Source organism: Dasypus novemcinctus, chromosome 15, assembly GCF_030445035.2.
Source record: "Dasypus novemcinctus isolate mDasNov1 chromosome 15, mDasNov1.1.hap2, whole genome shotgun sequence".
NCBI lineage: Eukaryota > Metazoa > Chordata > Mammalia > Cingulata > Dasypodidae > Dasypus > Dasypus novemcinctus.
Genome location: NC_080687.1, coordinates 50,473,500 through 50,485,302, shown reverse-complemented (window position 1 = coordinate 50,485,302; position 11,803 = coordinate 50,473,500). Strand labels below are relative to the sequence as shown.

The window sequence follows — 11,803 nt, the reverse complement described above, 5'->3', positions numbered from 1 at the left end:
GCTTTTAATCTTTGGCAGGTTTTTGATGACTCTTTCATTCTCTTCACTTGTGATTTATTTGTTGAGGTCTTCTATTTTTTCTAAAGTCAGTGTAGGTGGTTCGTGTGTTTCCAGGAATTTGTTTACCTCATCTATATTTTCTAGTTGTTTGGTATGCAGTTGTTCTTGGTATTCTCTGATGATCTCTTTTATTTCTATGTGGTCTTTGGTAATGTCCTCCCTCTCATTTCTAATTTTAATTATTTGTATCTTCTCTCATTTTTGCTTTGTTAGTCTTGCTAAGACTTTGTTGATTTTGTTCCTCTTCTCAAAGAACCAACATTTTGTTTTGTTGATCCTTTCTATTGTTTGTTGTTGTTCTCAATTTCATTTATTTCTGCTTTGATCTTTACGATTTCTTTTTCCTGTTCATTTGGGATTAGTTTGCTTTGTTAGAATAGTTATTTCTTCTGGTGAATTGCCCCGTTTATTTAGATATAATGACCTTCTTTTCACTTTTAAAAGTTTTGCATTTAAAATTTATTTTGTCTGGTATTAGTATTGCTGTTCCAGCTCTTTTTTGTTCACTCTTTGTATGGAATATCTTTTTCCAACTTTTGATTTTAACCTGGTTGTATCCTTACATGTAAGGTGAGTCTCTTGTAGACAATATATAGGTGACTCATATTTTTTAATCCATTCTATTAGTCTGTATCTTTTGATTGGGGAATTTCAATCCATTAATACTCAATGTTATAACTGTGAAGGCATTATTTACTTCATCCATTTTGACTCTTGGCTTTCTGTTGCCATGGTATGTATGGTATGATAATACCATAGTCTATTTTATTAACATTTCTAATATTCTTCATTTCTACATTCTTCTCCACAGCTCTTGCTCTTGTTTTTCTTTTTCCTTTCAGACTGCAGCACTCTCTATTGTATCTCTTGTAATTCTGTCTTTGTTAAAATATTCTAATAGTTTTTGTTTGTCTGTGGCAGCTTTGAGCTCCCCTCCATTTTTTCAGGACAGTTTGCCAAATACAGAATTCTTGACTCGCAGATTTTTCTTTCAATACTTTAAAAACATTATACCCATTTCTTCTCTCCTCCATGGCTCTTGACGAGAGGACTGCACTTAAACTTATTGAATTTTCTTTGTATGTGATGCTTTGCTTTTTTCTTGCTGCTTTCAAAATCTTCTCTTTATCTCTGATATTTGTCATTCTGCATAGTAGGTGTCTCAGAGTATTCATGTTTATTCTGTTTGTTGTCCATTTTCCTTCTTTGACATTGATTTTTATGTTTTTCATAAGTGTAGGGATGTTTTCAGTCATTATTTCCTTAAATATTCTTTCTGCCCATTTTCCATTTTCTTTTCCTTCTGGAACACTGATAATGCTGTTTTTGCATTTTGCATTGTCATGCAAATACATGAGGCCCTGTTCCATATTTTTTATTTTTTTCTCTTTCTGTTCTCTTGCGTTTTCCAGTGCAGATGTTCTGTCTTCAAAATCACTAATTCTGTCTTCTAGCAGCTCAAATCTGTTCTTACATGCCTCTAGTGTATTTTTGAATTTCATCTGTCATGTCTTTCATTCCCAGAAGGTCTGTTTCTTTTCTTTGCAAACTTTCAAATTGTTCTTTATGCTCACTCAGTTTCTTCTTAATATCCTTTATCTCTTTTTTTTTATTGACTTTGTAATAATATTACATTAAAAATATATATGTGAGGTCCCATTCAACCCCACCCCCCCACCCCACCTCTCCCCCCCCCAGCAACACTCATTCCCATCATCATGACACATCCATTGGATTTGGTAAGTACATCTTTGGGCACCTCTGCACCTCATAGTCAATGGTCCCCATCATGGCCCATACTCTCCTCCATTCCATCCAGTGGGCCCTGTGAGGATTTACAATGTCCAGTGATTGCCTCTGAAGCGCCATCCAGGGCATCTCCATGTCCCAAAGACGCCTCCACCTCTCATCTCTTCCTTCCTTTATCTCTTTAGTCACATATTCTTCAATTCTTTAAAATTATTTAGGATAGTTGTTTGATTATCATTGTGTAATTGTTTTAAATTCTGAAATTCTTAAGGATATTTGATTTGTTTCTTTGGCTGGGGCATTTCTTCCTGTTTCCTAGTATGGCTTGTAATTTTTTGCTGATTTTAGACGTCTGATATGTTGGTGAATTTACTCTAATGGAAAATTTCTCTCTCTTGCCTATTATTTTTATCAGCTCTTTGATATTTAGTTAAACTTATCCTAAATCTTCATAACTGCCCAGTTTAAGTTACCAAACTCATGCCAGAGACTCATTAATGGAGCACAAACTTTCTCCCAAGTGCGGGGTAAAAAGAACTGTAAAAGCAGTTTCTATGTAATTTTCAGACTGACCAGCAGATGGCACTGGTGGTGCAAGTTTCCACATAGTTGTATCTCTCTTGGTTTTCCTTTGTTTTTGCCTGCCCAGAGCTGAGATGCAAAGTGAGCTTTGCTGGCCTAATTCACTGAAGAAAAGCCCCTGACTCCCCCTCCCTTTTCCTTTGTAACAACTGGCAGGAAGGAAGACATCTGCTACTTTCTATCAGCTGCAATGTGTCACAGGTTTTACCCAGGCTGAATATCTCTGGGGTTGGAGAGGGGAGCCCTTCCCAACGGCCAGGAAGTTTAGTAACTCACAGCTTGTTATTTTGGATTCTTTGTCTCTCTGTTCCTCAGCCTCCTGGGAGTTATCAAGCACTGTCCTGGTCTGCTGACCATGAAAACAGGTCCCTTGGGCAGCTTTTGGCTCTTTCTCCATTTTGTGTGTGTGTGTGTGTGTGTGTGTGTGTGTGACAGCACTGAGCCTTATCTGCCTAATCCACACCATTTTTCCTACTGATGATACTTTAATTGCATTTCCAGGGTCATAGGTGTTTTGACATAAAAATTGGCTAATTTTATGCTACCTTTAATATAGTGTCAATTTACAATAACATATTTAGCATTTCTTAATGTTCACAGGAAAACAAACTTTTACTTTAAGATTTCCAAAGTGTTTAGCCACATTGTTACTCATTCCATAGTCTAGTTGGATTGTGACTCATCAATTTAGAGTATATTATTGCCTGAACATATTTCCTGATTTTTGAAAAAGTGTATTATTTCTAGATTGTTCATTACTTCTGTGATGATTAGGCTAATGTGTCAACTCAGTCACGTAATTGTGCCCAGTTTTTTTGGTCAAGCAAGCACTGGGCTAATTGTAATACAAGGGCACTTATGGGTTTTAATTATCAGTGAGTTTACTGCATAAATGGCTGGTTGCATCTACAAACAGCCAGGGAGATTACCATCAGCAATGAGTGACATTTTATCCAATCAGTTGAATGTCTTAAAAGAGGAAGTGATTTCAGCATTCAGAGAGAATATCCCAGCTTATTTTTGGACAGCCAATGTCTTCCAGAAACTCATCAAGGGCATCCACTGGACTTTCACCAGAGCCCCTGGTTTGCAGTCTGCCTGCAGAACCTGGACTGGTGCATCCCCATAGTCATGTGAGACACTCTTACAAATCTCCTACTATTTACAGATATCTCCTGTTGATTCTGTTTCCCTAGAGAATGCTGACTAATATAGCTTGGTACCAGGAGTAGTTCTTGAGGAACAGAATCCTAAACATAGGATGTCTGAAGTGGTTCTGGGAGTATTGCAATTTCCTCTCTACTCTAACTGGAGTTAAGGGTACTAACAACTCTCTTTCCAATAATAAAGAGTCCACTAACAGTCCGTGGTGTGAATTGACAATGGAGCTATCATCACTGGATTCCCCTACTTCCTCATTTACAAAAGGTAAGGATTTGGGTGAGAGTGTTTTCAACACCTTAACAGAATTTTGTGGAGTCAAAAGGTATAGTGATATTGGCTGACTCCTCTTAGATACTCTGGATACAGTTGCAAAAGAAAGAGATGACCTAAAGACTTCAAATTTGCAACTTGAATGCTGAACGAATGATGTGAAAGTTTCTGTGTGTGCTCTGAGAGAAAATTCTTGTCTCCTGCAGCAACAGGCTTGAGATATCTGAGAACAAAACTCATGCTCTCATTGTATTAATAGCAGAGTTACAAAGTAAACTAAAATCTCAACCTCACAGGGGATCTGCAGTTAAAGTGTAGGCATTGATTAGGAAGGAGTGGAACCCCAAAGATTGTGATGATGATAATATCGGTGGGGATGTTGGAACCCTAAATTCTACTGAGACTTAAGCAGATAAACCTGTGATGTTTTACCCTGTGGAAGCTACACTTTGTTAACGTTGTATCACCCAGCCTCTAGCCTGCCCCGGAGAGTCCAGAACTCCTTTCAGCCCTGAGGTGGGTACCAGCCAAACCAAAGGCTGCATTACCTAAACCAAGCAGAACAAACAATGACCCAGAATCTTTAGGAATGAAAGTTTGGGTCACCCCACCAGACACAGAACCATGGCCAACTAAAGTGCTTGCTCAGGTAACAGCAACATGGAACGGGTAGTGGAAGAAGGTAGTACTAAATATGAACTTCAACCATTTGACCAGTTACAGAAACAAGGACTGTAATAGGCATGAATCTTTCTTCCTTGTTTCATTATGAGTTTGATTGTATATTAGTATATGTACATAAAATGAATATGTTTTCTTCTCCAACCTTTTCCTATATCATGTGACAAGTTATATTAGTTTGCTGTCATATTTAAGGATGTCAAGTTTAAGAGTGAATATTACCAAAGGACTTGCACCCAATTCTGTATTGAATTAATGTGTGGTCCCTGAGTTGACAAGGGGTGGACTGTGATGGTTAGGCTAATGTGTCGACTCAGGCAGGTAATTGTAACCAGTTGTTTAGTCAAGCAAAAACTGGGCTATTATAACACAAGGACACTTATTGGCTTTAGTCATCAATGATGTAACTGCATAGATGGATATAAAAGCTTTCTTATGTACCCTTTTCCAGCAGGATTTTTGAGTTTCAGTTCACTTATATGCTCATGTTTTAATTAATAATGTGACATGCATTGGTTGTAACCATTTAGACTCAATCAAGTATTATCCTAGGTTTCTGTTACTTGGTATTCCTACCAACGCTTACTATTGGGTAACTTTGTAAATTTTGCCTATCCAGGACATGTAAAATGATAGCTCAGTTTGATTATAGTTTGGAGTTCTCTATTTTCTAATTGTATCCTGCTTATAATTCTATTATATTGGTATATGCACAAACAGTGGCAGTTAGGGTTTGATTACAAGATAAGAATCACAGGATCTCAGTGCTTGCAAATCTTTAATTTCTGTCAGGAAAAGAATACAACAGAGCAACAGCATTAAAATAAAGATGTGTATCAGAGGCTGCCCCACTACCAAGAAAATAGTGTGATCAGACACAAATTCCAATTGTCCTACCTTTGTAAGTGCTGTACTAGATTTACTTTTTGCCTTGGAACCACGGATGAGTGAATTGAAAACCTCAGAAAATAAGAGAAACAAGTAGTCTTCTGTCTTGGTTTGAGTTTTTGTGGACCCCAGAAAAATTATGTTCTTAAGTTAACCCATCGCTGTGCATGTAAACCTATTTATGTGAAACTTTTGAGTTAGATTCAGTTAAGGGACCTTCAATCAGATCACTTTTTATTATATCACTTCAATTAAGGGCCTTTGGTTAGATTGCAGAACCTAGGGTGGACACTCATCTTTTTACTGGAGTCTTATATAAATGGAACACAGAGAAAGAGAGCTGCCATTTATACCCAGCCATGAAAGAGAGGACTCCAGGATCACCTACTGCCACAGAAAGACAGAGAAATCCTGAGAAGATGAGAGAGAGGCCACAGGCTAAAATTAGCACAGCAACTTGAAGCTCAAGCAATGTCGTCCATGGAGACACAAGCCATATGACTTTACACACGCAGCTGAGCTCAGGGAGAAAGAGCCTGGAGAAGAAAAAGAAAGAGAGACTGGCTGCCATTTTGCTTTGCTACATGACAGGAGTCCAGGGTCTGCAAGCAGCTGACTTTTGGTGAGATAGCATCTCTGATGAAGTCCTGATTTGGACATTTTTCACAGCCTTGTAACAAAAATTTTACCGTGATAAATTCCTATTATGAAAGCCAACCATTTTAGGTATTTTTGTATTGGTAGCTTTTAGCAAACTGAAACATCCTCTCGGGGTTGCTTTCATACTCATCATCACAGAGGAATATCTCTGTTTTGTAACCAGCCTTAACAGCAAATTCCTTCCCATTCTCATTGATACCAGGTCAGATCATCAGTCTCACAGGTTTCAACAAATAATGATGAAAATTTCCTACAAATAGCTACAATAGTCTTTCATTATAAAACAACATTATTAGGGAAGTGGCTGTGGCTCCATCAGTTGGGCTCCCATCTACAATATGTGAAGGCAGGCCTGCCCACACACTGCAGAGTGCCACCTGGCCTGCAGGTGTCACAGAGTGCCACTAGCCCACAAATGCCATGGAGAGCAGACTCAACAAGGTGACACAACAAAAAAGGGAGAAAAGTAAAAACACAGAAGAGTGAGCAGTGAATGGACACAGAGCAGACAACAAGCAAGCCACAAGGGAGGGAGAATAAATAAAAAATAAATACAGACACACAGAAGAATGCACAGCGAATGAACACAGAGAGCAGACAGCAAGCAAGCTGCAAGTTGGAAGAGGGGAATATAAAATGAGTTAAAAGTGTTAAAAAATTATTAATCAGAAGGTTTCATGTTTTGATCAGGGGTCAGTGCTGTGCAGTGTCATTTCTTATTTCAGTAAAACAGCTCAAGCCAATTCCAGACCTGTTGGAATTAATCATCTTAGCATATTGCATTTTTCCATTCATACACAACTGGCACTCTATTATCTTCTTAATAATTGCATTGTTTGGTAAGATAAAGTCCATCAAATTGTCCTTAAGGGTGTTTTGGATAGTACTGACATTTTACCCTCTCATGTCAATTTTAAAACCAGCCTGATAAAAGCTCTCAAACAAAATAGAATACTAAGCAAAAAGCAACACAGCACCAACAAACTCTTTTCAGGTTTAAATGAAATTGTATTAAATCTAATAACTTAATTTAGGGAAAGTTTACATCTTTGCAATTAAGTCTTCTTGCCCCCATTTATTTAGGTCTTCTTTAATGCTTTCATTAGAGTATATACACTTCTCCATATGTAACTGTAGGTCTTATATTGATTTATTCACAGATAATTTATGTTTTGTTTCAATTGTATATGCATTCTTAAATAAGATTCAAAACTGTTGTTATTGAAATATAGAAATTGCAATTAATATTTATTTATATTGAGAATCTTTTCTGAAAACTTAGCAAACTCTGCTACTTATTCTAATATTCTAATTTTTTTAGGATTTTCTACATAAATATTCAAATAATCTAATTTCTGCCTCCTTTAGCTTGCATAATCTCTTCCAGTTTCTTCCAGTTTCTATAAGGTTTAAATTTCACATACCAAATCTATAATAATCTTGGTTGCTTTGACATCAGCTTAACTTCAATAGTATACACAAATTATATTTCTATATCTCTCACTCATCCCACCTTTGTATAATTCTTGTCACAGATTACATGTGTATACATTGTAAGTCCAAGGCCGCTGATTTTTCATTAAATTCTATGCATATGTCTTTTAGTTTATGTAGGAATTAAAAATTAGAGTTAAAAATGAAAAACACAACAGCACTGAATTTATATTTACCCATGTCATTACCACCACCTATTTCTTCAGGCAGCTTTGATCTACTGTCTATTGTGCTTTCCTTTCAACCTGCAGAACTAACTTTAGTAACTCTTTTAGGGCAGATCAAGTGGTGACAAACTCCCTTAGCTTTTGTTTGGCTGGGAATGTTTAAACTCTTCCTCATTTTTGAAAGACAGTTTTCCTGCATATAGAATTCTTTGTTGGCAAATTTTTGCTTTCGGCACTTTAAATATGTCATCCTATTGCCTTCTTGCCTTCATGATTTCCAATGGGAGGTTAGTTCTTACTAATATCTTATTGAGGTTTCCTTGTGTGTGACATTTGTTCTCTCTCGTGGCTTTAACAATTCTCTCTTTAACAGTGACATTTGACAATAGAATTATAATATGCTACAGGATGGGCTATTTGGATTTGTACTATATGGAGTTTGTTCAGCATCTTGAATGTTGATTGTGACAGAAGTTCTTTTATATATCCCAAAAAGAAAAATATTATTTTTTTAAACTAATCCATTCCTGTGGGTGTGAGACTCTTTATTGGACTATATCAGTGAGGCATGACTCAGGTTAAGACTCTGCCCTCTTGCTGAGTCTGATAAAAATGGGGACATGAGAAGGAGATACACACAGGGAAAGGAAGCTGCCATAATTAATTCAGCCTTATGAGAGGAAGGACTCCAGGTTCACCCACAGCTAAGTTCAATGTGAGAAGCCCCAAGAGGCTCAAGAAACTTAGCTGCAGGGAGAGATGACTGATCTGCCACAAGTGAATTCAAGGGAAAAGTACAGAGAGACTGGCTGACCCACTGTCTTGCCTGATCACCACATGGCAGGATGCTAGGGTCATCAGTAACTGACTTTGGTAAGAAAGCATCTCTGATGGTGCCTTGATTTGAACATTTTATGGCCACATAACTATAAGGTTTTACACTAAAAAAATTTCCATTAAAAAAGCCAACCCATTTTTAATACTTTGAATTGGTAGTCTTGTGGCAAAACAAGACATTTATACTCAAGGATTTTGTTAAATTTGGGAAGTTGTCAGCCCTTATTTCTTTGTATATTACTTCTGTCCCTTTCTCTCCTTATTCTCCTTCTGGGACTCTCACAATGCACATATTAGTATGCTCCATGGTATCCCACAAGTTCTTCAAATGCTGTTCACTTTTCTTCATTCTTTCTTCTATATTCCTCAGACCGAATGATTTCCATTGCCTTATTTATAATGAAGCTCACTGATTGTTTCTTCTGCCTGATCCAGTGTGCTGTCGAATGTGTCTCAGGAATTTCTAATTCCTGTTACTGTGCTCTATGACTCTGTTTGGTTCCTTTTTTATAATTTCCATCTCTTTAATAATGTTTTCTTTGTGTTCACATTTCATTTTCCTGATATCCTTCAATAATTTATCCATGGTTTTCTTTAGCTTTCCTAATATTAGTTAGGACCTTTCTAAAAAAGTCTTTTTCTGGAATGTCCCAGGCCTGGACCTCCTTATTAATATTTTCTAATGCTTTAATAATCTTCCTTGTTTGGGTGATCAATTCCTTTTCCTTGGTATGTTTTGTGACCTTTTGTTGAAAACTAGACATATTGATATTTTAAAGTGTTTTCACTGAAGTTTAGACTCTGAGACATTTGTTCCTTAAGTGTGTATCCAACAAGTATTCTAACAGACTTTTCTTTGAATGGCAGGAGATAAAAAGAATTTAAAAAGAAACACTTGTCCCAGTCTTTGCAGATTGAAGATTGTGAGTATTTTATTTCAAGGTCTATCCATATAAACAGTTTAGAGAATAGCTCCAGGTGATAGCATAAAAACCTCTCTGATCTTTCTGTTCAGGCATTTAAATTTGGGCATGCACATGTGGCCATAGGAATTCCCCCTTTCACACAGTTTTGAATGTACCGTCTTCTCCAGGAAACATTTTACTCACAGTCCTGGGCATTGCACTGTATATCCTACAGCCAGTAATATCTGGTTCCAGTCAGCATAACTTGACTGCTTTCCAACAGAGGAGAGTTCTATGAGCTGCCTTATAAATGATGGGCAAGTTATATGACAGCAAGTTCCTCAGGTCACCACCAAACAGACTGACCCAGACATAGATATTCCTAGTATATTCTCAAGGGCTACATTGCTTGCTCCAGAATTGGACCAAATATCCACACTGAGAGTGAAAGTTGTACTGACCAGGAGAAGGATTGGGAAAAGGTCAGCCAGAGGACCAGGAGAGCCCAATGTTTTTTTTTTTTTTTTAAGCTTTATTTTATTTATTTCTCTTCCCTTCCCCCACCTCCCCCACCCCAGTTGTCTGTTCTCTGTGTCATGGGAATCTGTGTTTCTTTTTGTTGCATCATCTTGTTGTGTCAGCTCTCTGTGTGTGCGGCACCATTCCTGGGCAGGCTGCACTTTCTTTTGCACTGGCGGCTCTCCTTATGGGGTGCACTCCTTGCGCGTGGGGCTCCCTGTGTGGTAGGTCACTCCTTGCACGCATCAGCACTGCACGTGGGCCAGTTCCACATAGGTCAAGGAGGCCCGGGGTTTAACCCCAGACCTCCCAAGTGGTAGATGGATGCCCTAACCAATGGGCCAAGTCTGCTTCCCCTCCTAATGCTTTTAATGGGTCTTTTTCTTAATTCAGTGCTTGCCCTGCTACAGTAGTCCTTTAATTGTTTTCAGGAGCTTTGAGAAAGATGTTTCTGCCAGTTCTTGCTTGTTGTTCAAAGTCTCTGTGGAATGTAGCCTTGAAATATCTCACTCCACCATTTTGAATGTGGAGGGATCATTGGTTATGATTTTTTTTTTTTTTAATTATAGAAACCACGTTTATTTTCCAGCACCCTCGCTTCTACTTCCCGTGGGAGTCTGTGGCAGAACAGCTCAGGACACTCGGTGGTGGTCCCCACCCACTCGGTGGCCTGAGCGGTGGGAGCTGCAGACCAGTCTTCAGTGGCAGGCTGCATGCTCCAGTCTTCAGTAGGGAACTGCTGAATGGGCATGGAGGGCACCTGCACGCCCTCGGACCAGTCCGCGACCTCGGGCTGAGCAGCAGTGAACTCAGGAGCAGGCGCTGTCCATTCACCCTGGAACTCCTCCTTGGTCACAGCCTTGTCAGCAGCGGCCTGCTCTTCCTTCTCAATCTCTTCGGGATCCCTGTAGAAGTAGAAGTCAGGCATGACCTCCCATGGGTGCTCCCGGGAGATGGTGCCACGCATGCGCAGGACTTCCCGGGCCAGCATCCACCACATCAGACCCACCGAGTGAGCGCCCTTGTTGTTGCACGAGATGGCGATGTCCACGTAGCGCAGAGGAGAGTCTGTGTTGCACAGGGCAATGGTGGGCAGGTTGACATAGGACGCCTCTGTGAGAGGCTGGTGGTCAGCCCTGGGATCGGTCACCACCAGGAGACGTGGCTCTCGGAAGGCTGCCTGGATCTGGTTGGTGAAGGTTCCAGGAGTGAAGCGCCCAGCAATAGGGGTAGCTCCCGTGGCGGCAGCAAACTTCAGCACAGCCCGCTGGCCAGTATTCCTAGAGGATATGATGCTGACGTCGGCAGGGTTTTCAATGGCAACGATGGCGCGAGCCGCCAGCAGCAGCTTCTCCCAGGTCCTCTTCAGGTTTATGATGTAGATGCCGTCGCTTTTCCTTTTGTAGATGTACTGTTCCATTTGGAAGTCAAGGTTGGTGCCACCTAAGTGGGTTCCTGCTGCAAGGAATTTGAGGACATCCTCCTCCTTCATTTGCAGGACATCAAGGCCTCTGGACATTGTTAAAGTTTCCCTTTAAGTTACAATGGGAACAAAGACAATGCCATACAGACCCCTCTGTGGGTAGCGCAGAAAGCGGTTATGATTTTTTTACAATATAATTAACATACAGTAATTTGCACATATTTGAAGTATAACATTTGATGTATTTTGACATATGTACATACACAAGAACCAACCCCACAATTCAGATAGAGAAAACATCTGTCAACCAAAAGAGTTTACTTGGACCCCTTTGTAGTCCTTTAACCTGCCCCTCTGTCTGTCCTACATACATAGGATATGGCTCTTAGAACTATGCCAAGACA

General features: G+C 39.3%; 1 pseudogene; it reads right to left on the bottom strand.

Moving 5' to 3' along the window:
* Positions 1-10,535: 10,535 nt before the first annotated feature.
* Positions 10,536-11,547, bottom strand: LOC101442259 (small ribosomal subunit protein uS2 pseudogene; annotated as a pseudogene).
* Between the last annotated feature and the right edge of the window lie 256 nt (positions 11,548-11,803).